This window comes from Sturnira hondurensis, unplaced genomic scaffold (genome assembly GCF_014824575.4).
Source record: "Sturnira hondurensis isolate 20B ecotype Veracruz unplaced genomic scaffold, ASM1482457v3 Scaffold0004322, whole genome shotgun sequence".
NCBI lineage: Eukaryota > Metazoa > Chordata > Mammalia > Chiroptera > Phyllostomidae > Sturnira > Sturnira hondurensis.
Window position 1 is genome coordinate 1856113 of NW_028076953.1, and position 27690 is coordinate 1883802.

At 38.2% G+C, this 27690-nt stretch overlaps 1 pseudogene; it reads left to right on the plus strand.

Annotated features, from left to right (window-relative positions):
• The first annotated feature begins 2038 nt into the window (after window positions 1–2038).
• LOC118986552 (activated RNA polymerase II transcriptional coactivator p15-like) lies at window positions 2039–26134 on the plus strand (annotated as a pseudogene).
• The last annotated feature ends 1556 nt before the right edge of the window (window positions 26135–27690 follow it).

A 27690-nucleotide genomic window follows, 5' to 3' on the forward strand; every position in this document is an offset into this window, starting at 1 on the left:
TCAAATAAGTGAGAATGAATGTTTCCAATAGTTAAAATGGTGAGAAGGGCTATTGCAGAGGTCTAGGTGAGAGATATGGCTTTGATCAGGGAGGTGGTAATAAAAGGAGAGGAGGTAATTTGTCTAGGATGTTTTGGACATGAAGTCAATAAGCCTTGGTGTTGCATTGTATTGGGAAAGGGATGCATTCCTAGTCCTCTGATTTCAATAAAGAGAATTTTCCTTAAAGATTCCTGGCTTCTTGCTTCATCTCATGCTCCTTCCATGTAATTGAGGAGTTTGGGAGAATAACTGGGCCTGCAAGGCTTGGCCCTGCTTTCTCTTTAGTACTGACTGCCTGCAAGAAGCATGTATTCTTGGTCTGCACTGGGCTCAAGGCTCAAGTTTTTTGAGAGGGTTTCAGTGGTCTGGTGTTACCTGGTGCAAATGAAAATCACAATGGGATACTACTATATACCCGTAAGAATGGCTAAAATCTAAGAGTGATAATTTCATGGATTTGGAAAACCTGGACCCCTCACACATTGTTACAGCCACTTTGGGACAATTTAGCTGTTTCTTCAGAAGTTACTATATACACCAGGAAACCTACTGTTAGGTATCTACCCAAAAGATGTGAAAATGTATGTCTTCACAAAACTTTTTTTACAATAGCATTATTAATAATAAGCAAATATATTCACACAATGGATAAATTAAAAACTCAGCAATAAAAGAAACACACTATGTTTATATATATAAATATAAACATAGTGTGTTTCTTTTATATATATATTTATATATATATTTCTTATATATATATATCTGTTTATATATCTGACCACATAAATGAATCTCACAAATACCCTGTTATATGAAAGAAGCCATATATATTGTATGATACCACTTTAAAGAAAATTTAAAGAGGGCAAAACTATATAAAGCAGATTGTAATTTTCTGGGGCTGACAGTGAAAGAGGAGGTTGGTGTAAATAGGCACAATATTAACTTTTTGGAGCTAGAAAATTGTTCTAAAACTTGATTGTACAGATGTTTGCAAAATTATACAAATTTACTAAAACCCACTGAGTTGTGTACTCAAAGTGGGTACAAATTTTCATTTCTGGTGTTAAATCTTCCTAAAGCTGGGGTATACAGTTAGAAAACTCATTTTTGCTTCATACATGTCATATTCTTCAACCTGGCCTTCAACTTCAACAGTAATAAAATTGACACATAGATCTCTATCTTCCTGACTCTTAATCTACTTATTTATTCAGATCTCAGATGGAGTTTGAGGCAGGGAGGAGACAATGAACCATGATGACTTCTATGCATTTGCTTATACAAATGCATAGGTTATGCTGCCAGTCTTTGATTGATTGATTGATTTTTATTTATTTATTTTATACTTTTTATATTTTATTTTTAGAGAGAGGGAAAGGGAAGGAGAAAGAGAGGGAGAGAAGCATTGATGTATAGTCACCTTTAGCATGCCCCACACTGGGGGCCTGACCTGGCGCACAACCCAGGCATTTGTCCTGACTGGGAATTGAACTGGCAACCCTTTGGTTCTCAGGCTGGCACTCAATCCAGTGAGCCACACCAGGGCCGATTGATTGATTTTCAGAAAAAGAAAGAAAGGGAGAGAGGGGGAGAGAGAGAAACATTGATTTGTTGTTTCACTTATTTATGCATTCACTGGTTGATACTTGTATGTGCCCTGACCAGAGATTGAACCTGCAACCTTGGCATATCAGAACAACACTCTAACCAACTGAACTATTCAGCCAGGACATGGTGTTATACTTTATATTCTTTTTCCTTCCTTTCTTCTTTCCTTCCTTCCGTCCATCCTTCCTTCCTCCCTTCCTGTCTCCTCCTTTTTTCAGATGGGGCAGTTAGAACTCACAAACTCAAAATTTGGGATCTGCTGAGTTTGAGATAACTTTAAGATGTGGTATGGAAATGTCAAGTAGGCAATGCAGGTCTGAAGTTCAAGGGTACAGCCTGGACTGGACATAGAAACTGAAGAGCTGTCATCACATACATCACTATCATGGGCATGGAAGAGCTCACCTTGGGGAGAGATTATAGAGAAGGGAAGGAGGCTAGGCCTGAGTATCAACGAACTACAATATTAAATAGCCAGTTTGAGGAGGATGAATCTGAAAATGTAGGCCCACTGATATTGAAGCAGTTCCAGATGTCAATGAGGAAGATTTTAGAAGGTGGGCATTGGGAAAAGGACTGAACAAGGGGGTGAAGGTAGGGGGCAAAGAAGTATAGAACTGTATGAGGATGATGCTGCATAGAAGATATAAGGTCAAGGGTGGGCTTATATATATGTATATATATATGTATACATATATATATATATAATTTATGTATACATTGGACATTGACTAATGAACACAGATTTCAAATTTAGTCTCAAAACTTGTAATAATTTAATTATTTTTTAAAGATTTTATTTTTTATTTTAGAGAGGAGAAGGGAAGGAAAAAGAGAGGGAGAGAAACATCAATGTGTGATTGCCTCCCACGTGCCCCAACTGGGATTGAGCTGACGACCGTTGGGCTCACAGGCTGGTGCTCAATCCACTGAGCCATACCAGCCAGGGCATAATTTAATTTTTTATAATTAGTTGTACAATGCCTGGCTTTCCTTCTGGACAGAGACTTTGAAAGGCTGTCATTTCTTGGTCACTACTAAATCCTTAGCTACATTTATCAGTGCAATTCCAAATAGTTCCAATAAACCTTCAGGTTCCCCAAAATATATCTGGCATACAAATTTATAATTTCAATATGTTCAAGTATACACTAAAATAAGACTGCAAAGAAATGTGATAAAATATTCATAACGGTATGAGAATATTTTTTCCCTTAGATCTATCTAATTTTTAAGTATTCATTATTCTATTTGATATTGTTTTAAAGAAGTTTATATATTTTGTGGATACTAATCCTTTATTGATTGTATATTATAAATATTTTCTCACAGTACGTTACTTCTTTCAACTGTGTCCTTTATTTTTAATAGCTTTATGGAGTTTTAACTTGCCTACCATGAAATTTACCACTTTGAGTACACAACTCAGTGGGTTTTAGTAAATTTGTATAATTTTGCAAACGTCTGTACAATCAAGTTTTAGAACAATTTTCTAGCTCCAAAAAGTTAATATTGTGCCTATTTACACCAACCTCCTCTTTCACTGTCAGCCCCAGAAAATTACAATCTGCTTTATATAGTTTTGCCCTCTTTAAATTTTCTTTAAAGTGGTATCATACAATATATATGGCTTCTTTCATATAACAGGGTATTTGTGAGATTCATTTATGTGGTCAGATATATATATATATATATATATACATATATATATATATATAAACATAGTGTGTTTCTTTTATTGCTGAGTTTTTAATTTATCCATTGTGTGAATATATTTGCTTATTATTAATAATGCTATTGTAAAAAAAAGTTTTGTGAAGACATACATTTTCACATCTTTTGGGTAGATACCTAACAGTAGGTTTCCTGGTGTATATAGTAACTTCTGAAGAAACAGCTAAATTGTCCCAAAGTGGCTGTAACAATGTGTGAGGGGTCCAGGTTTTCCAAATCCATGAAATTATCACTCTTAGATTTTAGCCATTCTTACGGGTATATAGTAGTATCCCATTGTGATTTTCATTTGCACTTACCTAATGACTAGTGATGCTGGGCATCTTTTCATGAGCTTATTGCCATCTGTAGATCTTCTTGAGTGAAGTTACTAAAGAAGTCTTCTGCCCACGTCTTTTACTGGATTGTTTGTCTTCATTGTAGGGTTGTGGGGTTTCTTTTTATATCCTGGATACAACTCCTCTATGGAATACATCTTGTAAATATCTCTTCTCAGACTGTGGCTTGTCTTTTAATTTTTTAAATGGTGTTCTTAGAAGAACAAAAATATTTACTGTTGATGAAGTTAAATTTATCAATTCTAAAGTTTTATTATTTGTCATACCTAAGAAATCTTTGCTTACCTAAAGTCACAAAGATTTTCCCCATGTTTTCTTCTAAAATTTCCATAGTTTTAGCTCTTACATTTAGGAGTATCATATATTATAGAGTTAATATATAATTTGAGTTAATTTTTGTGCATGGGTGACGTAGGAGCCAAGGTTTTATTTTGTTTGCATAAATATGTCCAATTATACTAGCACCATTTTTTTTGGAAAAAATCTTTCCTGCTAATTTAGCTTGGCACATTTGTCAAAAAAATAATTAATATGTTATATCTATTCCTGAACTTCCTCTTTTGTTTCATTGATCTATATGTTTATCCTTATGCCAAAGCCATATTGATTTTGTTAATATACTTTATGGTATGTTCTGAAATAAGGTATAAAAGTTCTCCAAGGTGTTCCTTTTTTTCTTTTTTCAAAAATGTTTTCTCTATTCTCGGTTCTTTGCATTTTCACACAAATTTTAAAATCAGTTTTAGTTACCACCAAAAGGGAAAAAAAAAGCTTGCTGAGATTTTGTTAAGGACTGCAGGAAAGCTATATATCAGCTTGGAGAGAACTAACTATATTTAGTCTTCCAATTCTTTTTTTAAAGAATTTATTTATTTATTTTTAGAGAGAGGGGAAGAGAGGGAGAGAGACAGCAATGTGTAGTTGCTTCTTACATGGTCCGGGCCCGAAACCCAGGCATGTGCCCTGCCTGGGAATTGAACTGGCAATCGTTTGGTTCTCAGCCCGTGTTTATTTCACTGAGCTACATCAGTCAGGGCTAGTCTTCCAATTCTTAAACATGGTGTAGTTCATATTCTTAAATAAGAGTGGATTTCTCCTATAGTTACTGGTTCCAGGTAAACATAAGTATCACTGGCTGATGGGAGTGCTGCTCTCAGTAAAGTACCCTAAGCTGGAACATGGCTGATATCTGTCTTTTACTATGAAAAAAGAGACACAGTGAAGCGTGGTGAGTGGGCTGCAGAAATCAATGAATCAAAATCATTCTCTGCTGTGCTTCTTTTCCACTAGTTAAAGATACTTGTAAGAAAGGACCATTTTAATCTGTCCATCTTCATTAATAATAAGTATATAATCATATAGAAAATAAGTACTCAAGTACTGCATAGTTTTCAGTCATTGAAAAATCACTAGAAAATTCAAAAGAATTGTTATGATAGCATTTTCAATACATGAAGAATACTATGTGAAAATATTTCTGTTTTTTAAAAATCATTGTTTGTCTTGAGACTTTTCTTGCCACATTTTGTTGATAAATTATCTTGACATGAATCTTCTTATCCAAACCAGACAACTTAATTACATTAAAGAATGTCACTCAAATATCAATCCAAATATTAAAAAATTGTAATACTTAAACCTAGTGAAAAAATTTTAATGTTATTTATTATTTATTAATATATTAAAAATACTAGATGTAAAATGAATGAAACAGAAGCAACAACAAACCTTCCTTATACAGAGTGAAATTTTTTTCTTTACAATTTTTCTATTTGAAGAAGCAAAATACATTTGCACTAAGACACAAAGTCAGAGTAAATTAAAAAAAAGAGCAAGCAATAGCCTACAGAAAATAAAATGTAGCACTCTGTAGCTCCAGTTACAGAACTGCAGAATAAGAAATAAATGAGACACAACAAATATAAACACTATATATCTCTTATATTCAATGCTTCATATTATCAGCATCAATTACAAAGCAAATATAAAAAGAGTTTGCAGTAAAAAAAGAAAAAGATATAAAGCTAACACAACTACATCCATAAGTCTATAAAATTCCCACAAATATAAATAAATACATTTTTAAAAATCAACTACCATAATGCTACTAATAGTAGAACATATTATAGAGTTCAAATATGGTATTTCTACACATTTAGTAATTTATTCAACATTAAAGGGTTTACCTAATAGTCCAATAACAATTAACAATTATAGTGAAAAAGAAATGTTATATACATAAAGGAGATAGATAGATATAAACATATATAATATTTCTACTAGATATAATTTTTCACTATATTTTGTCTCTGTGAAGAAAATTACAGATAATTTCATAAGCCAACAAAAATATTTTGAATGAGTGAATTAATCTGTCTTGATTGCTTCATTTTACAGATGACAGACTGGTGGTCCAGCAAAGTTAAACACCTCTCTTCCTTCCTTCCTTCCTTTCTTCCTTCCTTCCTTCTATGCATACATTTACTGAACAGATAATTTTTGAGTACCTACTATGTGCTGGGCCCTGAGTTACAAACTATGAATTCGAGAGTAAACATAAACCCAAGAGGTACCTAGTCAATGGAACTTATTGACTAGTGGGAGGAGATAGACATTCGTTACACAAATAAACTACAGCTGTGTCAAGAAGCAAATGCTATGGCCAGGTAGATCAAGGAAAGTCCCCAAGGTGAAGCCATATAAATAGTGGTTTGGAAAGTCCCTTTTTTCCCCTGGGTTTCCGAGAGTGAGGCCTTAGAGCTCTGTGAAAAGAATATAAAGTTTATTATCAGCACTGGGTCTGAATTCTATCTCTACTACTTACTACCAATGGGATTTAGAACAAGTTATGTAGCCTTCCTTAGACTTACTTTCCTCTTCTGGAACATGGGAACAGTAAAACAATATTTCAAAATATTAAAATACTGTTCAATATTTTATTGAACAGTAAAACTCCAGTTTATTGTAAGAATTAAGTGAGATGTTTTGTTAGGAGTAACTGTTCAATAAAATATAGCTATTCTTAAAAACAAACAAACCTGTGCTAGAACCTATGTGTCCTGATTTTTTCTACACCAGTGTCACTTTTACATCAAGCACTTTCTCTGGGTTTGTCTTGCTTTTCCCTTGAACTACAGTGACCAGCTTTAAGTATGTTCTGATTAATCAGCTGCCATATAATGCAAACCTGTAATGCCCATCAAAGACCACACCAGAGATCAAGGCCAGGAAGGACTGCCTTGTCCCCTCATACCACCTATGTGCTCTTCAATAATTTCCATGGTATTGCAATCATCTGTCTTCCTAAATAGAGGATATAAGTAGAACATTATACAGCACCATTTACAAATATCTAGAAAAAATGATTTTATAAACTTTATGCAAAACAAACCCCCCACCAAGGTGGTTAGCACCTCTAATGTTTGTGAAAGTTTGGTAAGGGGTGAGTAAATACTGTCAATTTTATTTTTAAATAATCTTTGATATGTTAAGAATTCCTATAAAGGGTATATGTTGAAAGTCATCAACATAACCATTTGAGTAATTTGCTAATCATAAATGACCCTCGGCAAAGTACAGGAGTCCCTGAAATTCCCCAGGAAATCTATCAGCTTCCCCTCCAGCCTGCTGTTTTACACTGTCCCACCAAATGGCCCTTCTTTACAGCAATATCTGAATCCTTCTGGCCACAGCTCTACAGCTAATCAGTTTCTGAAGCCTGAAACTGATAAAAATTTAGTAAAATTTTAACAGATAAAAATCTGTTAAATATTCTAGCTCCAGCCTTTCTTATTTTTTTCAGCCCTTCATCATTATTGACCTGGAATAGCTACTCAATTACTAGTCTTACCCCTTTCTATTCAACTTAGTTTACCTCACACAGCCTGCTAAGAAAATGTGGAGAAAGACCGCCCCGCTCACCCTGAAAAGTGCCCTAATCCTTGGAACCTCTGAATTTGTTACACTACATAGCAAAGTAATTAAGATTTTAAACCTTAAGATAAAAGGATTGTCCTGGAATACCCGTGTGGGCCCAATCTAGTTACATGAGCTTTTAAAAGTAGAGTACTTTCTCCAGCTGGAGTCGGAGAGATACAGTGGAAGAGGAAGAAGAGACACATCTAGTAAGAGAGGGATTTGACATGCTGCTAGTGGCTCTGAGACCTAGGGCCTGTGAACAAGACCAGAGGGGCCTCTAGGAGCTAAGGACAGCACCTGCCCCGACCCCGTGACAGCAAGAAGGAAATGGAGACCTTTGTCCTATAACCATAAAGGATAGGATCCTGCCTACAATGTGAAAGATTTGGGGAGCAGATTCTTTCCCAGAACCTCCAGTAAGAAACAGAGCCTCCTGGAAAACTTTATTTTGGTCTGATGGAACCGACATTGGACTTCTAACCTATGGGTATCATTTTAAGTTGTGGTGATTTGTTATGGCAACAACAGAAGCTAATACACAAGGGTTCGATGCTCAATTAACAAGGGGCTCCAGTTACACAAGGATAAAATCTAAGCTCCTTAGCATGGTATAAAAATGTCATCATTCTCTGCTCCCATCTGCCCCCTCTGGCTTGCTCTCCCAACATTACCTCCTTCCCCACTCCTGTCCTCCTTATGCCCCAATCCTCTGAACACAAGTTGCTCACTTTCCGAACAAGTCAACCTGGCAGGCTTCAGCTTATTATTTAAGTCCTGACTAGAAGCTACCTCCTCTGAGAAGATCTCATGAACTATCCCAGGCAGCTTCCATTGTATTCACTCAATAAGTACTTATTTAGCTCCTACTATGTGCCAGGCATTGTTCTAGGTGATGTGAACAAGACATTAAAAATCCATCATTCCCTGGAACTTTCATGCTGGTAGAGAGGAGGGGGGGACACATAGTAAATAAGCAATCAAATACATAATTAAGTTCACATCGTGATGAGTGCTGAAATGGAAATCAATAGGCTGTTGATGTGATAGTGTTTTGATGCAGGAGAAGTGACTTTAGGTTAGGTAGCCAGAAAAGGCTTTGAAGGCAGGTCTGTAGGACAAGAATAAGTTGGCCCTTAGAGAAAAGGCATGAAAGGGCAGACCAGAGAAAGGAACATTGAGTGAAAGCTCCTGGAACTTGGCATGTTCCAAGTAAAGAAAAGTTGACAGTGGAGTGGGAGAGCAGCGCTGGGGGGTACTGTTGACCCAGGTGAAGCCAGAGAGATACAGGCCAGGGCCACATGGTGCAAGGCCTTGCAGGCTGTGGAGAGGAGTTTAAATTTTATGCTAAGTGGAATGGAAAGCCATTGGAGGGTTTTGAGCAGGACGGGACATGATTTGACTGACATGTGAAGGCCTCATTCCCCCTGTTCTGGGACTAATAGACTGTAGAACTGTAAGCATTGGAACATGAAGAGGCATCAAAAGGCCAGCCCCACAGTAGGAGAAGGTAGGTGGAGGCCTGGCTGAGAGTCATGTGTAAGGAGAAAGGCGGACAACTGCACAGATATCCAGGAAGTGAAATTAAGAACATTGCTGATAGATTGGCCTGGGGATAAACTGTACTAAAGAATCCTTCTCTCGCCCTGGCTGGTGTAGCTCAGTGGATTGAGTGAGGGCCTGCGAACCAGACGATCACGGTTCTATTCCCAGTCAGGGCACATGCCTAGGTTGCAGGCCAGTTCCTGATAGGGGACTCACGAGAGGCAACCATACATTTCTCTCCCTCTCTCCTTCCCTTCCCCTCTAAAAGAAAAATAAAGAAAATCTTAAAAAAAAAAAAAGAATCCTTCTCCTTGATTTCTTGACTCCTTTCCTTGGAACTGACTTCAAGGTTATAGTTTGGATGGTGGGCGGTACCATTTACTAAGACAGGGAAGCCAGGAGGAGGAACAGTTTTGGGGTAAAAAATAATCAAGAATTTTGTTCGCATATATTAAATTTATGCATGTTAGGCACCAAAGAGGAAATGTCAAATAACTGTGGGCATGTGCCTAGAGCAGGAGACAGGTCAAGGTTAAAAATGTGAAACTTGAAGTTATAAGCATATAGATGGTATTTAGATTTAGGCACTTTTCCCCATGATCTAACTGTACTTTGTAGAGGCCTCTGATTCAACAATTATAATACTGTCTTATAATTGCATGACTGTCTTCCCAAAAGACTGTAAGCTTTTGAGGCAAGGAATTATGTTTATCTGTATTCTCCTTTATATATACCCAGTGCTGTTTATATAGTAGTTTTCTCTCAATAGGTAGAGAGGGATAGAAGTATATGTAATCATTTATACCTCTATCATACATACTCATTTAATCTTCACAAGAAACATTACAGGGTATTAATACTATTAACATCCGGTTTTCCTGATTTTTATAGGAAGGCAAGTAACTTGCCCAAGGTCATATAGATACAAGATAATAAATGATAGAGGAGGGAATCTAAACTCAGCACACTGGTCTCTTGGGTTCCAGCTGTTAACCAGCCAGGTGTAACAATCTCTCCAAAAATGTGGTTTTGTTGAATGATATTCAAAGCACAACATAATATTTTAGAATAAAATTGTGTGAACACATTATTGCAATTTCAGAATTCTCACAAATGGGACTCTGTCCCCAGACCTATACTTTAGTTAAAGAACCACTGGCATGCACAAGGCCAGTGCACGTGGAAGAGAGTGTCAGTGGTGTGCTTCCCAGAGTTGTGCAAAATGGTAGGACCCCTTGTCTGACAATGTAGTTATCCCTACACAGGCTTGGGTTTGGGTAATCACTCAAAAGGATTTCATTTAGGATTAAGATTCTTGGACCCTACCTTATATTTAACCCGAGCATTTTATTATCGTGTGAAACATAGGCAATTGTATTGGATATTCCTCAAATCCCCAAATGCAAAGAAAAGGGAGGAATCAAGTGGGAGCAGTGGAACAGGTAGCACTACTACACACTGTTTACTACCCTGGCTGGTGTGGCTCAGTGACTTGAGCACCGCCAGCCTGCAAACCAAAAGGTTGCTGGTTCGATGCCCATTCAGAACACATGGTTGGGGTGTGGGCCAGGTCCCCAGCTGGGGGTGTGTGAGAGGCAACTGATTGATATTTCCTTAACCAAAAATTCTTAGAATTTTTAAATGAAATTTTTAATATATAATTTTTAAAAAGTATTGGACACAGCATGACCTTAAAGAATCAGATGCTATAAAGAAAAAGGTTGAATATATAAAAATTGAATATCTAGGCATGGGAGAAAATATTCTCCCTTCCCTTTCTTTCCATCTCTCTCTCTCTCTCTCTCTCTCTCTCACACACACACACACACACACACACATAGACATATAGATATGCATACCCCCTACCACCCCACAATTACAGGGGTAGGCAAAAGTAGGTTACAATTGTTCCTATGGAAAATAATACAATAATTAACAAATAATACAAAAATAAATTGTGTTTTGTGTATTCACAACTGTAAACCTATTTTTGGCCACTGCTGAATATCCATAGTATATAAAGAGCTCTGGGAAATCAACAAATCAAAGACAAACATCTCAACTGTAAAATGGGCAAACCATCTGTAGTAGAAAGACTGTAAAATGGTATCTAGTATTTTCTATCTCCTGATATTTCTATCCCTTGAGTAACTTCTTTAGTGTGGGCAGACCTATGACTTGCTTCTAACCAATAAAATATAGCAATGTTGATGAGAAGTCATTTTTGTGATTAGGTTACATAGGACTGAGACTTCTGTCTTGCTAGCTGACTCTGGATTGCCTCTCAGCTTGAACACTTTGATGAATGGAACGGCTATGCTGGAGAGGCCCACGTGGCAAGGAATCGAGAGTGGCTCATGACCAGTTCCTAGCCAGTAAGGAATTGAGTCCCCCTTGAGTCCCTCAAGGGACTGAATTCCGTCAACAACCGTTTGAGCTTAGAAGTGGGTCCTTCCTCACATAAACCTTCAGATAAGAGCATAGCCCTGTGAGAGACCTGGAAGGAGAGGGCTCAGCGTAGCCATGTGCAGACTCTGACCAAAGAAACAAGGAGATGATCAGTATGTGTGATAAGTCATTAAATTTGGGGTAATTTGTTATGCAGCAATGGATACTAATACAGGATATAAACAGGCAATTTATAGGGGAAAAATATAAATGATTAACAAACACATTTTTAAAAATGCTTACTCTCATTAGTGATTAGGAAAACAATACAGAAAAATTACAGTGGGATATAAATTTGTACCTATTAGGTTTGTTAAAATATTAAAGACTGAGAATTTGTAATGAAAACAAGAGTAAAAGGCAAAGAATTCTCTCATACAGTATTGGAAGCAGTGTAAATTGGTACATTTTCCTCTCTGGAGAGCAATTTAGGAGCACCTTGGAAAGGTTTAAATATATAGACTGTTGACTCAGTTTAAATCATCTCTCGGAATCTATGCGGCAGAAAGAATGGAAACATGTATCTCAATGTGCACTGCAGCATTTGATGTGGTAGCAAAATACTGGAAATTACCTAAATCTCCAGCAATGGGGGAGTGTATAAATGATGCCACAGTCATACGATGGTTATCAATAAAGGTAGATCTGTGCATGCAAACTTGGAAATGTATTCATGGTTTATTAACGGCTAAAAATCAGGCCGTATAACAATCTATTTATATGACTCCATTTCTAATGATACAGACATACAGGTACATACATTCACACATACACAGGCATGCGCCTAGGACAAGGTCTGGAAGGATGCACACCTGTTCTCATCAGTGGTTGCCCTTCAGGTGTAGGGATCGAGCAGATGAGAGAAGGGGTTTTACTTTGTACTTCCTGTTGTTTGGATTTTTTCAGGGAGCCATTCATCCTTTTTGTATGATATTTATAATCCTTAAAACTGAAAATAAATAAAAGGAAATAAAAAACAAAACCAAAGCATTCTTTCCTTATTGAAAGAGGAGAACTGTGGTACTCGACCTCGTTGTGTAACAAAAGAGCACTGAAAACAGAAACAGATGTCCCTCATTCAAGCACAGAGAAGGAAGCTAAAATAGGACTGGTTTAAGAAAGGTTTTTAAAATGAAAGTAATCTTTTGGCTTATAATCTACACAAACACATATAGCTTACATTTTTCAAAAATAATTTTATGAATGTAGAGGAGAAGCAGAACAACTTGTTCACTTTACCACTATGAAGAAGAAAATATATTTGATGACCGTCAACATTTCATCACATAAAACGTGTCCAAGAAAAGATACATAGAACAAAACAAAACAATGGAAAGTACTTCTCAAACAGACCAAGATTATATGTAACTAAAAGAGGAAACTTTCAGGTTGAACAATATAGAGTTGCCATTTTTATAAGTCAAAAATAGTAGACAGTAAGTACTTTTATATTATTCAACCAAATATATTTAAGACTTTCTGCATTATACAAGCCTTTGAGAAAGGATCTGTAGGCCTTTGCAATAGAAAAAATTTTGCTAGTCCTACAGAATAGCAAAAATAAAAACATTTTAAAATCTCAAGTTTTGTTTATTATCACTTTTTTATAACCTGTAAAACTTAATGGGACTAACCTGAGACCCCACTATATTTTCTAGACAGAAAAACTATTTTTTCATAAGTTACAAGTATAATGATTATTTGAAGAGATCATTCAGATGTCCTTTGTGCCTGAATAGTGTTCAAAGAAGAAAACGATTTTTTGAAAAAATTTTAAAGACTTTTAAAATTAATTTTCAGAGAGAGGGGGAGGGAGGGAGGAAGAGAGGGAGAGAAACATCCATCAGTTGCTTCTAACAGGCCCCCAACTGGGGACCTGGCCTTTGACCCAGACATGTGCCCCTAATCAAATGGCGACCTTTTGGTTCTCAGGCCAGGCTGAATCCACTGAGCCACACCAGCCAAAGAAAAGCAACTTTAAAAATGATCTTTCATGAAACTCTGGTGCTCAAAATGAAGAGATAAAATCTGGAGAAAGCTTTTCCACTGACAGCTAAACTTTGAAACAATCTCCAGAGAAAAGAAAAACATCAAAATTCAGTTTCTCCCAAATCTAATGTCACTTTTTTAAAGCAAAGGAAAACAAAAACCCACTTAGCTGTAGACCAATGGATAGTTTAATAGCATAACCTGTATATCCTTGGTTCAGATTTTCAAAATATATCCTTGGTTCAGAAGATGAAATAATACTAAAAGTACAGAAAGTAATTCCCCTTTTTGGATCCTTACTTTACTCCTTCAAAATGCAATTCTACCTAGAAATTCATTGAAAAACTTAAAAAATGAAAAACTTCGAGTATGAATTAGTTCGTTCCATTAAAGCTAAGATTCCATCCACAAGCTACTTTTACGCTTCAGAGCAAAGCCCTGCAAACATTGTCCCTGTGCTAGTGTCGGGGTCGCATGTGTCCCTGAAGATTCTTCCCTGTCTCAGTAAAGGGTTTTTTCACTGCAAATAGCAGATGTGCACTCAGGTAGCTGAGGTAAAGGGAAGAAAAGAAAAAAAAGAAAAGGGAGAGAGAGGAGGGAGTGGTTGGATGATTATATGCATCTGTTGCATTCTTCTCTTTTCGTAGGCCATTTTTTTCTCAGCTTTTTGATACGTAAGGTGAGAGATTGCTACCTGATTTCAGGTATTAGCTAAGAGTGATTAACACGAGCATCTCGGAAAGGAAAATTCTGTACTCCTTCACAGAGAGAGTCTGATTGGTCCTGCTTGATATATTTATTTATCACCTAATCAACTGTGGGTAAAGTCTCACAAACTAAATGTGGCCATAGGAGCTACTCTTGTTGAGGGAGGACAGTACTGTGTGTGTGTGTGTGTGTGTGCGCGCGCGTGTGAGTGTGAGCACAAGAGGCAGGCAGAGGAGGGGGAAGGGCATCATGGCCTAATATACACCCTGATCTTAAAATTCTGTCTGTGTTTTCAGGCTCACAATACATTCTGAGATATAGGTATGTCCATTCGATCCCATCCATATCTATAGTTTGTAATGTATGTATTATTATTTGTCCACATTGCAAATACATGTATCAAAAACAATATGAAAAATTTGGAGTTTTGTAAACTTTCAGAATGAAGTTACCATGCCTGTATTTTTACTTTTACAAAAAGATCAGTGTGGTAGGCTAAATAAAGATATCCAAATCATAATCCCCAGAACCTGTGAATTACCATCTATGGAACTTTGTAGATATGTTTAAATTAAAGATATCGAGATAGGGAGAATATCCTGAATTATTAGTGTGGGCCCTAAATATAATAATTGTGTGTCTTTGTAAGACTTACAAGATCTTTAAGGAAGTGGAAGTTTTACCACACAGAGGAAAAGCCACATGATTCTGAAAGCAGAGGTCGGAGTGATATTCTTTGGGAGATGAGACAGAGGCTAAAAGTCAAGGAATGCAGGGAGCCACTGGGGGCTGAAAAAAGGCAAGGCAACACATTTTTTGACAGACGCTCCAGGAGGAATCATCTCTGCCAACACCTTGATGTGGCTCAGTGAAACTGACTTTGGACTTCGGACCTTCAAAACTGTAGATGAACAGAGTATGTTGGTTTAGGCCACCAAGTACGTAACTTGTCAGAGCAGCCACAGGAAACTAATATAATCAGCATATGAAAATCCTTACATTAGAACTTAAAAGTTACTTGCCTATCTTATTGTTTGACTTAAAACTGGTCCCATCCTGGCTGGGGTTAGAGGATCATCCCGATGTGCGAAGGTTGCTGGTTCGGTTCATTTCACAGTCGGGGCACATGCAAGAGTCTACCAATGAATGCACACATAAGTGGGACAACAGATGGCTGTTTTGCTCTCTCTCTCTCTAAAGTCAATAAATAAAAAATTAAAAAAAAACAATGTCCATAAAAAAAACCATAGATGGTTTCATTTCCTTTAACACAAAAAAATTTACAAACATGTCCTTTATTTTACAAACTTTAAAAAAAAATATGAACCATTGGTGTAGTATGGGTTTTGCCATCTATTTTCTTGCCTGATCTCTTTTAGAGAGCAACACTTAATCACTGATTCATTAACAAACGTATACCTAGCACCTACGTATGGGAGGTTAACTCTGTGGTATGCTTCATGTGGGACCCCACGGTTGAATGGCAGCTATGACTCATGCCCCCACAAGGCACCCTTTACTAGAAGTGCAGGTTCTGGAGCCTATTATATACTAAACTATTATATAGTTTAATAAGAAAGAAAAACAACTTACCAAAGATTACAATAAGGTGTGAGCAGTGCTGAGATCTGGAGAAGTACAGAATGTTATAAAAGTGTGTAATGGGCAACTCACCTATTATGGGGACAGGAAGGGAGGATCTCTCAGAGGAAATCATAGTTGAGTTGAGATCTGATCTGGTCTCTGGGAATACAGGGTGAAATGACGCAGTCCCTGCCCACAGGAAGCTTATAGTTAAATAGGGATCTAGGTCATAGAAACTACTGACCTCAACCCAAAGTGGTAAGAGCTACAAATGTGGGAGGCAGAAGGAACAGTACAGAAGAAAGAGACCATGCCCAGATCTGTGTTGAGGTAGGGTACCAGAAAAGTCCTGATCTTTGAGCTGAGTCTTGAAGGTAGTGTAGACTTTAGTTTGGTGAGCAAGGGAGGGGATGGATGCCCTGGGGCTAGGCAGCAGTGTGTCACCGCCAGACTTGGGGAAGAGCTACCACGAACCAATAGGCAGGGATTAGGTATGAGGGGCTGTTGATCCCTTTTATCATAAAAATTTGGTCATGAAAACTTTCAAACATAAAGCAAAATTGAAAGAATATTATAGTGAATACCTATATACTGCTCCCCAGATCCTACTATTAATATTTCTATGCTATTTTTGTCACATATCTACTCATACAAATTCCCAAACTAAGAAAAAAATAGGTGCTAATAAGCATATTTTTAGGCTGTAATAAATTACCATTTTTGTAGTTCTTTCCAAAGTTAGACTTCTGTTGGAATCAGAGATTATATGAATATGATTTTCATAAGACCTCAATAAAGAAACTAAGGGTGTATTTGTGGTATTAAATAAACAAAGGAAAATACTATTATAGAGAAATACAAGCTATAGATGCTTTAATGCTTTAAAATAATGCTCTATAATGCTTTAATCTATCAAAAGGTACCTTTTGTTTTTTGTTACTTTTGTTTTTGTTTTATTTTCTTGCAACTGTAAAAGGGTTTATGCTGATTAGGAATACTGGGTTTGTGATGTGAAGTACAGTTGGTGGTTTAAATTCCCCCATTCAACTGATAATTGGATTTCCAGTTTCCAGAGTTTTATGAAGGTTACACTGTCAGGCATTCTTAGGATTTTTAAGGTCTGATACACTTTTTATGGTAATCTAAGTATTGAATATGTATTATAAATATGAAGAAAATGAAAAGATGTGCTGAGAAATCATCTCTCTCTTATAAATAAATGCTTTGCTAATGCACATTCCATGTGAGAGGGCTCTAGAAATGAGGTATTTCTGGGAACGTATGCAATCTAATTTGGAACCATGCCTTAGTTCAATTGTCCTAAACTTCAGTGCCTGTAAGAATTGCCTGAAGAGCTTATGAAAATGAAGGTCTAATTTGCTGTCCCAAATTCTAATCAGTAGGCCAAGAATAGGCTCCAGAACCTGTATTTCTAGTAAAGGGTACAGACAGTGCAAGAGCACACTTCCAGAAAAACCACTGAACAAGTCCAATTCTGTGGCACTCAGGTTCGACTGAGCATGTATCCATTTAGGCAAGATATTCGTGGACTTTTGAGCAATTATTATATGCTGCTATTAGTACTATTTGAACTAATCATCCTGCTAAAAACAACTAAAATGATGGATGAAATATGTTTTTTTAAAGCATCTTAAAAGCATGTTAACATTAGGTAAGAAATTATCAGGCCAAAATCTAAGCGAAGGGGGGAATCCTGAGACCAGCTGAGAACTAAAGCTACTTACACTATAATAGTGCTTGCTGAAAGAGGAAGAATTGAGGGGCAGTTTTCATAGCTTTGGCCATGGACATTCAAGTCAGGGAGTCTAATGGCAAACCCCAACCCTCTATAAAGCTGGGACTCAAAATGGCTAGACCCCGGGGTAGGATGACCCAGAAGCAACTCCTCCAACCCTCACTGCAAGAGCAAACAAGGAAAGTTACCCTGGTTCTGAGCAGTTGGGGAAAAGGGGAGGACCCTTGTATGAGAATTTATAGCCACAAGCTGGCATTTGTGCTATTTTTTCAGCCCCAATTTATACACCTGTGTAGTGTAAAACTATTGTATCATGTAAGCAGAAGGGAGAACGGATGGTCACAGAGTGAGAACTTGCCAGGGTAACCAGGGTAAAGGGTACCTGACATTTGTTTCCCCACCATCCCTTGGGTGAGCAAGGTGATAGTTTAATTGCTCCAGCAGAAAACATAAGCAACCCTGGCTGTGTAGCTCAGTTAGTTGGAGCATTGTTCTGTACACCAAAAAAGGATGCAGGTTCAATCCCTAGTCAGGGCACCTATGGGAGGCAACTGATCGATGTTTCTCTCTCACATCGAATCGATGTTTCTCTCTCACATCGAATCAATGTTTCTCTCTCTCTCTCTCTCCACCCCCTCTTCTCTTTCCCACCCTCTCCTCTCCAATCAATAAACATATCCTCAGTGAGGATTTTTTAAAATACATATAATCAGTGTAACTCACCTGGCTTTGATTTCTTACCCAATTTATTGCTCAATAACCTGCTGATTAAAAATTTATTTCTCATAGAGATATTTTTACAGGCTCAGAATAAATTAGTGAGTAAATACCAGAATTTTGATAGTTCTATAAATTGGCATTCTGATTTATATACCAGTCTTTTAGGCCCATGGTATGAGTTTGTCCCCTAGATAGTACTTGTTTCTCGGTGCTCTGGAAGGAATCGTTGTTTCTCAGGTTGCTGGGCTGAAAACCACATCCTGCAGGTGAAGTCTTTTGTGAGTTACTGCCATACTGCTAAGTCTTACCTGGAGGCCATCAAGTCAGGCCACCAACCCATTTCTTCCGAACAACTGTAGGACATGTCCACCCAAAGCTAGCACACTTAAGAGAACTATTTAATTGCTCTCCTCAGAATCTACATAAACTAAGAGCAAATCTATCCCTCTTTCTATCCCTGGAAAGAGGGATAGAGCAATAGCAAACAAGGAAAGAGCACTGTCCTAGGGATCAGAAGAGACAGGTTTAAATTCCACTTCTTCTATTTACTAGCTTGGTGTTTATGGACTACTGAGACAATTTCGTCATCTGTAAAATGAAGCTGATAATATTCACCTTACAGTATAACCATGGAGATTGAACAAAATAAAATATACAAATCTGTCTAACATAATGCCTGATATGTAATAATAAATGTCAATAAATGTTACTTACCTTCCTTGCTTCATTCCATTACTTTCTCATAATACAGACATATTTTAGAATTTTTTTGTCCCTTCTACCAAGTTTGCGTGTGGAAGGGCAGGTGGTTCATTTGTTGCTGATGATAATCACAGTAAGGAGAAGAGCAATATAAAAAACTCAGTGCCAGCTTTATCAAGGCAATTTGGTTTTCTAGATCTTTTCTCTTTCCCTCTCAAAAAGAAGAAAGGAAACTGCAACGGAGATTAATAGTGGCCATAGCAGTATGAAGAAAGGCACTGCAGGGCGATGTTCTGGAGGCCAAGGGTAAAAAGAATTTCAAAGATGGAGCTATCAAAATATATTAGAGCATTGAACAAAATATTTTAGATTCAAATGTTGTAGAGAAATCAAGTAGGATGTTCCACTTGACTTAGTAAATTGGAGGCCATTGGTGGCCTTAGCAACAGCATCTCAGTGGACTGGGTGGGAAACCAGTGTGCAATGGGTTGGGGAGAGAGAGGAAGAAAAGGAGGTGGACCAGAGGAGTCTGGACAAATGTTTCCAAGTCTGGCTATGAAGGGAAGGGAAGAGATAAGCAGGAGATCTAGGAGGCCATGAGATTAGGAAGTTTTGTTTGGTTAGCAAGGGGAAAACTGTAGAAGTTAAAATATCAGCCCTGACTGGCCTGGCACGGCTCAGTGGGCTGAGCATTGTCCTGCAAAGTGAAAGGTTGCAGATTCAATTCCCCACCAGGGCACAGGCCTGGGTTGCAGGCTGTTCTAGGTTGGGGCACTAGGATGAGTGCAAGAGGCAACTGATCAATGTTTCTCTCACACATCAGTATGAGAGAAATATTCACACATTCTCTTCCTCCCTCCTTTACCCTCTCTGCAAAAATAAATAAATAAAATCTTTTTAAAAAGTTAAAATAGTGGATGGGGTGGAGGCAATAGAGAGGGAAAGTGCAAGATACAGAAGAAAGGATATAATGGAAGAAGGGAAGCTTCTGAAGAGGCAGCAAAGGCTGGGACCAGGGCTCAGGTGGACAGGTAAGCCTTAGAAGGAGGGGCACCTGTTTCACGGTGACAGGAAAAAGCAAGTGCAGACACAGATTCACTTACAGATTTGGAGCCAGGAAGTTGAGGAAGCCCTTCTTGGACAGCTTGTTTTTTCTCGTGAAGTAAGAATTTAAGTTGTCTTCTGAGAATAAGAAGGAAGGTGGGAGAGAGTTAGACATTGGAGGGAAGTGGGAAAGCTCAGCAAGAGAGTGTCTGGATCATGGAGGGGAAAAGTGAACAGAGAAACATAAGGTTGCAAAGCAGAGCTGAGGGCCCTGCTGAAACTGACCACTCCCAATATATACTGGTACAGGTATGTAACACTGTGTACCGGCACAGGTATGTAACAATGTATACCAGTACAGGTATGTAACAATGTATATTGGTACAGGTACGTAAAGTTCTGTGGTTTTCTCCAGGCACTGTGGAGGGACTAGCTGGGTTTCCCCATCCTGTTGCACAAAGATGGGTGGCTAAGTACTTCAGAACTACCTTAGGGGGTACAAGGGGAGGAACCTTGATTTGTAGCAGTGGTATAAGTACTCCTACCATGACGGCCTTCAGGACACCCATGTGCTGTCCCTGAACTCAGTCTCAGGACTGAGGGGCACACTCAGTGAACTCAATGGCATACTATTATATAGTTTTCCCACCATACAGACATAATAGACTTAAAGAGCCTTAAGTACCTAGAAGATATTAAAATGAGTAAAATAATTAAGAAGTAATGAGTTTTGATTATTTATTACTTTTGTTTTACATAATTTTCTTTTTTCACTTTTTTTAAAAGATTTTATTTATTTATCTTTAGAAAGGAAGGGAAGGAGAGAAGGAGAGAAATATCAATGTATGGTTGCTTCTTGTGAGTCCCCTGCTGGGAACTGGCCTGCAACCCAGGCATGTGCCCTGACTGGGAATCGAATTGTGATTGTGTGGTTCACAGGCCCTCGCTCAATCCACTGAGCTACACCAGCCAGGGCTACATACTTTTCTTCATGATAACTTTTTTTGATTTTTAAAAAAAATTTATTTATTTATTTTTAGAGAGAGGGGAAGGAAGGGAGAAAAGCATCAGTATGTGGTTGCTTCTCACATGCCCCCAACTGGGGACCTGGCCTGCAACCCAGGCATGTGCCCCAATTGGGAATCAAACCATCAGCCCTTTTGTTCACAGGCCCACACTCAATCCACAGAGCTATACCAGCTAGGGCATTGGTTTATACAATTTATTTTTTAATAATTATTTTAATAACTTAGTGTGCAAAATTCCTGAAAACTGTATAGTCAGCTCTCTCAGGGACTGCATGAGCTAGTTCCAGCCTGTCGCTGATTGTAGCAAAAACATTGGGGCTGGGTAGGGTTGAGGGGGAGGGAGCCGAGACAAAAATGATAAGATTGCTTTCCTGGCGGTGGATTTTTCTGGGCCTGGCAGAGGAAGCCTGAGTTCACTAGGAATGGGGGCTGAAAATGATTGGAAAAGCTTGACTCTGGGGAAAGGATGGGGGTGTTAGGTGGGACATGAACCAAAAGTCAAACAATTCCATCTTGGAGTAGTTACCACACCTATATCTATTTTGCAGCCTTGCGTTTTCTCTCACTGTAATGTAAGCAATCTATACAGGTCTGATGGAGTAGGTTGCCTTAGCCTGGGAGAAGGATGCTGCCGCAGAAGAGCAGGGAGAATGAATGTGAGTCCCAGGGCAGGAAACCTGGGCCCCTGCATAATGTCAGAAGAAGGTCACCTCTACAGAAGCAAATCCAGCTGGGAGACTTGCTGTTCAGAGTTTCCCTGAGCTGTGTTTTGTTACAGGTTGGCAGGGAGATAACTTTGGGAATGAAGGCTTTTTTTGGTTCTAAAATTATACTATAGGAATGAAGGCCTGCATTTAAGTTTCTTCTTTCAAGTAGCTTACTAAATAAACTAGCCAAAAAATTTTTTTCTTAAAAGTCTCTGCATAAGGTACAAGAATAATTTTGTTTTAATTCTGTTTAGTACGCATTTCCAGTATTGGAAAGTTACTTCCTTCAAAGAGCTAACATATTAATGGCAGCCATTTGGCTTATAATTCTGACCAGGTGTGATGCAGAATCACATTTGGTGTGAGGTACCTCATCAGGCAGCATTTTTACTCTTTCCAGGGAAAATATTTTGAAGAGTGGTTGTATTATCAGTATTTCCCTGTTTGTAAAAATCCTGCCTGGTTAGGTAGGCTACGGTTGCAATTGTAAGGACATTTGGAGATTTTATTATATTTGATCAGGTTTTATAAATAGTAACAAGCAAAAGAGGAGACTCTAGGGGGGAAATAAGCAAATTTATTAACAATAAGAAGAAAAAGGCATATGTTAGTGCAGCAGTTTCCAGAGAGGTAAAATTATGGTGGGAGGTGAGAAGCCGGGCATGGGGCTTATGGGCAAGGCAAACATCACAGTTGGCAAGACAGGGCAGTGGAGAGAAATTACCAGGTACTGTCAACACCATTTCATAAAAGAAAGCTATTTTAAATTCAGAAAAATAGTAAGAAAAGAATTTTTGAGTAAAATATAGTCATTTTAAAAAGAATACATTTAATTTATGAGAAAACTCTGCACAAATGATTTTATTTTTCTCATTCAAGGCTTAATAGTGAAAGCATTTTTGTGAACCTTTGTAGGAAAATGATATTTGTGTTTTTAAAAATGTAGTGATTCTTTCTCCTACCAATTTGATAATTTCTTAATGTTCTGCTATGAAAGGAAAGGAATAGAAACAAATAGAGGGGTAGTGTGATGTCTGTAGTTTAAAACGGCACTTTCCTTTGAAAAGTCAGAACTACAGGCCTTTCCCATGGTTTTTGACGGGAAGCAGAAGGACGTGATCAGAAGCAGGCGTGATCACACGTACTCTGTCTGGCATAATGGTACTCTATCACTGCTTTCATAGTTGGGCCAGGCCTAAACAATAAAATATCTGAAAAAAAAATAAAACTGTCTTCTTCAAAATAGCATTAAAAAGAATAAAATACTTAGACATAAATTTAATCAAGGAAGTGAAAGACTTGTGCACTGAAAATTATGGGAAGAAATTGATGAAAGACTTTAGTGAAAGAAATTGTCAAAGATAGCCCTTGCCGATGTGGCTCAGTGGATTGAGTGCTGACCTGTGAACCAAAAGTCAGCACTTCAGTTCCTGGTTAGGACAGATGCCTGGGTTGTGGGCCAGGTCCCCAGTTAGGGGCATGTTAGAGGCAACTGGTGAATGTATCTCTCACACATCAATGTTTCTCTTCCTCTCTTTCTCCCTCCCTTCCCTTCTCTCTAAAAATAAATAAATAAAGTCTTTTTAAAAATAACTATGTATGTTGCCTGGTGGGTACTAGAAATATTGGGAGATCACATTGTACCCATCATACTGTATAGCTGAAACTAATATAAAATTATACTGAATGCAAACTGTAAATAAAAAATAAAAAGTGTTGGCCAGGATGTGGAGAAAAGAAAACCCTTACGTACTGTTGGCATAAGGAATGTAATTTGGTCCAGACACTGTGGAAAGCAGTATGGAGGTTCCTCAAAAAATTAACAACACAGCAATTCTCACTTCACATTGTGATAGGATCTTAGCACAGGTTGGAGAGCCATGCTGGACCTTGCTCCAGTGCATGGGTGTGTTAACATATCCAATGATTGTGAACATTCTGTTTGTTCTAGAGAACGTGTGCCTCAGAGATGATGTGCAATGATAGGGACTGCACGGCCCAAGATAATAAATACCACATGATACATGTTTTTTAAAACGAGGGTTGCTTGTTAGGTCTATGCCTAACAATATGTAATAATTTCCCCAAGAAACTCATTAATCCTGGGTGTCAAATTACTGGGCAGCTCTGTATTTCACCAACAATAGACCTGGGGTCCTGAAAGGCCATTAAACTGAAATGAATAACCTAATCTCTCCTGTAAGATATATATAGGAGTTTCATTTACATGTATCAAAAATTATTTTTATCCAAATTAACCAATTAGTAATATAATATTAAGGCAATTATATTAGACATTGTTTCCAAGACATTGAACTACATCAGATTATTCCCATGCTGGCTCAATCTCCAGGCCAGGTATTTTGCAAGGACCATGTGTTATGAATATTGTGCTTTATGTGGGTTTCGACAGGCCAGAAGGGGTACTCATAATCATAATATGCCTTAAACATATAATATGAACTACAATATAATGGACAACAGTGAATTATTTTGGAGCAATCAATAAGGAAACATTAAAGGGGCTAATGCCAGTGTTGGAAAAGGGAGAAATTCAACTACCAACAGTGAAACATTAAAAAATTACTAGGACAAGTGGTAAAGTATAAATGAATGAATAAATGAATATATGTAACAGTCAGCAGTGTGTCCAGAATGCTTTTTAAAAGCACAGGCTTTCCTACCTCAGTAGCTGACTATCTCTACCAACATCTCATCACATGCACACACAGAAGTCCAAATTTTGAAAAAGTGATTTTTTTTCTTTGTAGGCACAACTCAACGTACTTGAAAATAATAATTTGGCCACTTGATGGAAGCAGGGGGAAGCTAGCTGTGTTGCCTAAAAAAAGGCCAATGAAGAACTGCATCCCACCTTTCTCTTTCTGAGTCAGTTGTTGCTTGAACTAGTTCATGCCAGCTGAGTCAGCGGCTGCTGTACCTTCTCTTCGGGTATTGCTGTCCTGAGGTCTGGCACAATGTCATCTTTTCCCAGAAAGGACAGAAATTCCATTACTTTGGTGCTTGATGTGAGCTAGCTTGTCAGCTGTGTGCTATCTAATCTAATCTCCCCTCAACAGCTTTATTGAGAGGGACATATTAGCATCCAGGTTTTGCCAATGAGGAAATTGAAGCCAGAGAAATAAAAAGATTTGCCCAAGTTTCATGGCTAATTTCTGTAGAGACCTCGGGCTCCTGAAACCATCTTAGTGTGTTTCATACCACTCCAGCTGCCACTCCTGGCACAAACCCACGCTGTAAGAAACTTCTGCAACCTGTGATTCCATCATGGTCAGGAGACCAAGCCCAAATTAGCAGGAAATGGTTGCTGTTTGGAGGCGCCACACAGGAAATGCCAACCCAAACAAAAAACTTATTTTTGCTTTCAAGGAATGTTTGCATTTAAATCTAGCAGACATTTATCGAGTACTTTCTATGATCAGACCCTGTGCTATATACTTTCACATAACTGTTGTCAAAACAAATGATTCTATTGATATGAACTAAGGTAATAAAAATGTCATATTTAAAAAAAACTGGATTGTACTCACCCTGGCTAGGTAGCTCAGTTCGTTAGAGTGTTGTCCCAATATGCCAAGGTTTGACCCCTGGGGCACATACAAGAAGCAACCAAGGAATGGTACGTGAATAAGTGGAACAACAAAATCTCTCTTTCTCTCTCTCAAATCAAAACCAAAAAAAATTTCAAATGAATTATATCCTATGCTTAAAAAGGGACACTTTTAGAATGTTGTCTGTGTCTCCTCTTCTTGGGAAAGGGATATGATTACTACCTTAAAAGCCAGCTCCTCTGGGTGAGCTGTGAGTGAGCACAGAGCCATTCGGGAGCTGGTGTGGAGCAAACACCTAAATCAGAAGAACGTGTTTCTTCAAGCTCTTCTGGCAGCAATTCTGACAGTGAAGTTGACAAAAAGTGAAAGAGGAAAAAACAAGTTACTTCAGAAATACCGGTAAAGAAGCAAAAGACTGGTAAAACTTCAAGAGCCTTGTCATTTTCTAAGCAAGGCAGCAGCTGCAGAGATGATAGCATGTTTCAGGTTGAGAAAATGAGGTACATCCGGGTTTGGGACATTAAAGAAAAAGCCCTAACTGGTGTTAGAGACTATTGGCTGGATGCAGAGGTGAAATGAAACCAGGACAAAACGGTATTTCTTGAAATCTCGAGCAGTGGAGCCAGTTGAAGGAACAGATTTTTGACATTGACGGTGCAGTAAGAAAGCTGTAAAATCAGAGCCATACAAAACTTGTGCTGTTCTAAGGCGCTTAAACCTGTCTTTTCGCTTAAACCTGTCTTTTCACATTGGCTTTTGTTATCAGAACGTTGTTTTGCAAGCTATTGCATATTTGGATTGCAGGACAATTTGTAAGAATGCTTTTTTAAATGTGCATTATTAAAAATGCTCTGAGTGAAGCTAATTGTCCACTTTATTAAGGAGGATTGCTTTGCATCCACCACCTAGTATAAAACAAAATCTAGTAATACAATCTTAAAAAAAAAGCTCATTTGAATGTCCAAACATCAGCCTGTAGACCTTTATTTTGTACTTTTATTTAACCAAGCTCAGTTTTTCAGTCCTATGACTAAAAATTAAAGCTGTATACTCATTTTAGACAATTTTCCAGGATGATTTTAAGACAAAAGATGTTGCACCTTCCAGCTGACTTTAAAACCTAGGGCCTGCTTCAGATATGACCCTTTGGGGTCTAGGACTGGGGAGGCTGCCAGAAATTCTCTCCCCTTCTTTAAGGGAACAAGCTGTCTTCCCTGCACTGTAACGCTGTGGTCTCAATGGGGATGCCATCTTCTCATATGACTGCCTCCCTGGTCCCAGTGATTGCCCAAGGCATTGGCCCATGATCCATGCGATAATATCACCACTCTCTCAGGGTTTGCCAAAGTGGAGCTATAGAGATTCACATACACTTTCTCCTTTCGGGTTGCTGTCCTCTGAAGGTGTGAGCCTGGAGCCAGCCACCAGTGCCGCCCTTCAGGAAGCAGACAGTCCTGACAGTGCCGGAGACTTCAGACGCAGTCTCTACTCGGACCAGCTCAATCTGGCCCTTCTTAGGATTTCGCTGTGCGAGTCAACAGCTCTGTTTGTTTTCTTAAGCAAAAATTGGGGTTTTGTCTCATTCAACCAAAGAGTTCTGACTAAATATATCAATGAAATATTTTCTGTTTGTATACTTACCTGAAAAGAGGTAAGTGTGCTGTAATAAAAAGAAAGCATGCTGGGCTTGAAATAATATTAGAACTTCAAATATCATGAAGTATTAAGTACCTATTATTGAAAGGGAATTGGACCAGAACCAAGCGGTTCATTCAACCCAGCTCAGGGATTAGTCAACTTGCTCCTGGGACCCGGGTAAATCAGAATTATCTTCATAACCAAGTTAAGATGATCTACTTAATGTGGCCCATTCCCTATCAAGTTGTGGGAACCCATCCTCTGTTAACCTAAGGCAGTGGGACACAGCAGGGCCCTTGTTATCTTTCCAGGCACTGAGCTGACCCTGAGCACAGGCATGGCGAGTGTCAGTCCCGGACACAGGCTGCAGTACAGATACAATGACTTGTAGGAAACACTAAACAATTGAACCGCGGGGGCAGGGTGAACGACTAGGGGCATCTAAAGCCCTGCAGAACTTGTTTTAACTCTGCTGTTTACTAACTCTGTGAATTCTCTGAGTGCTAAGTTTTTCTATGAAGTGAGTATAATAGCACTTTCACCTTTAGTGCTTTAATAAGAATTAAATTAATATGGAAAGTATAGGTATAATGCTTGCAGATGGTTGCC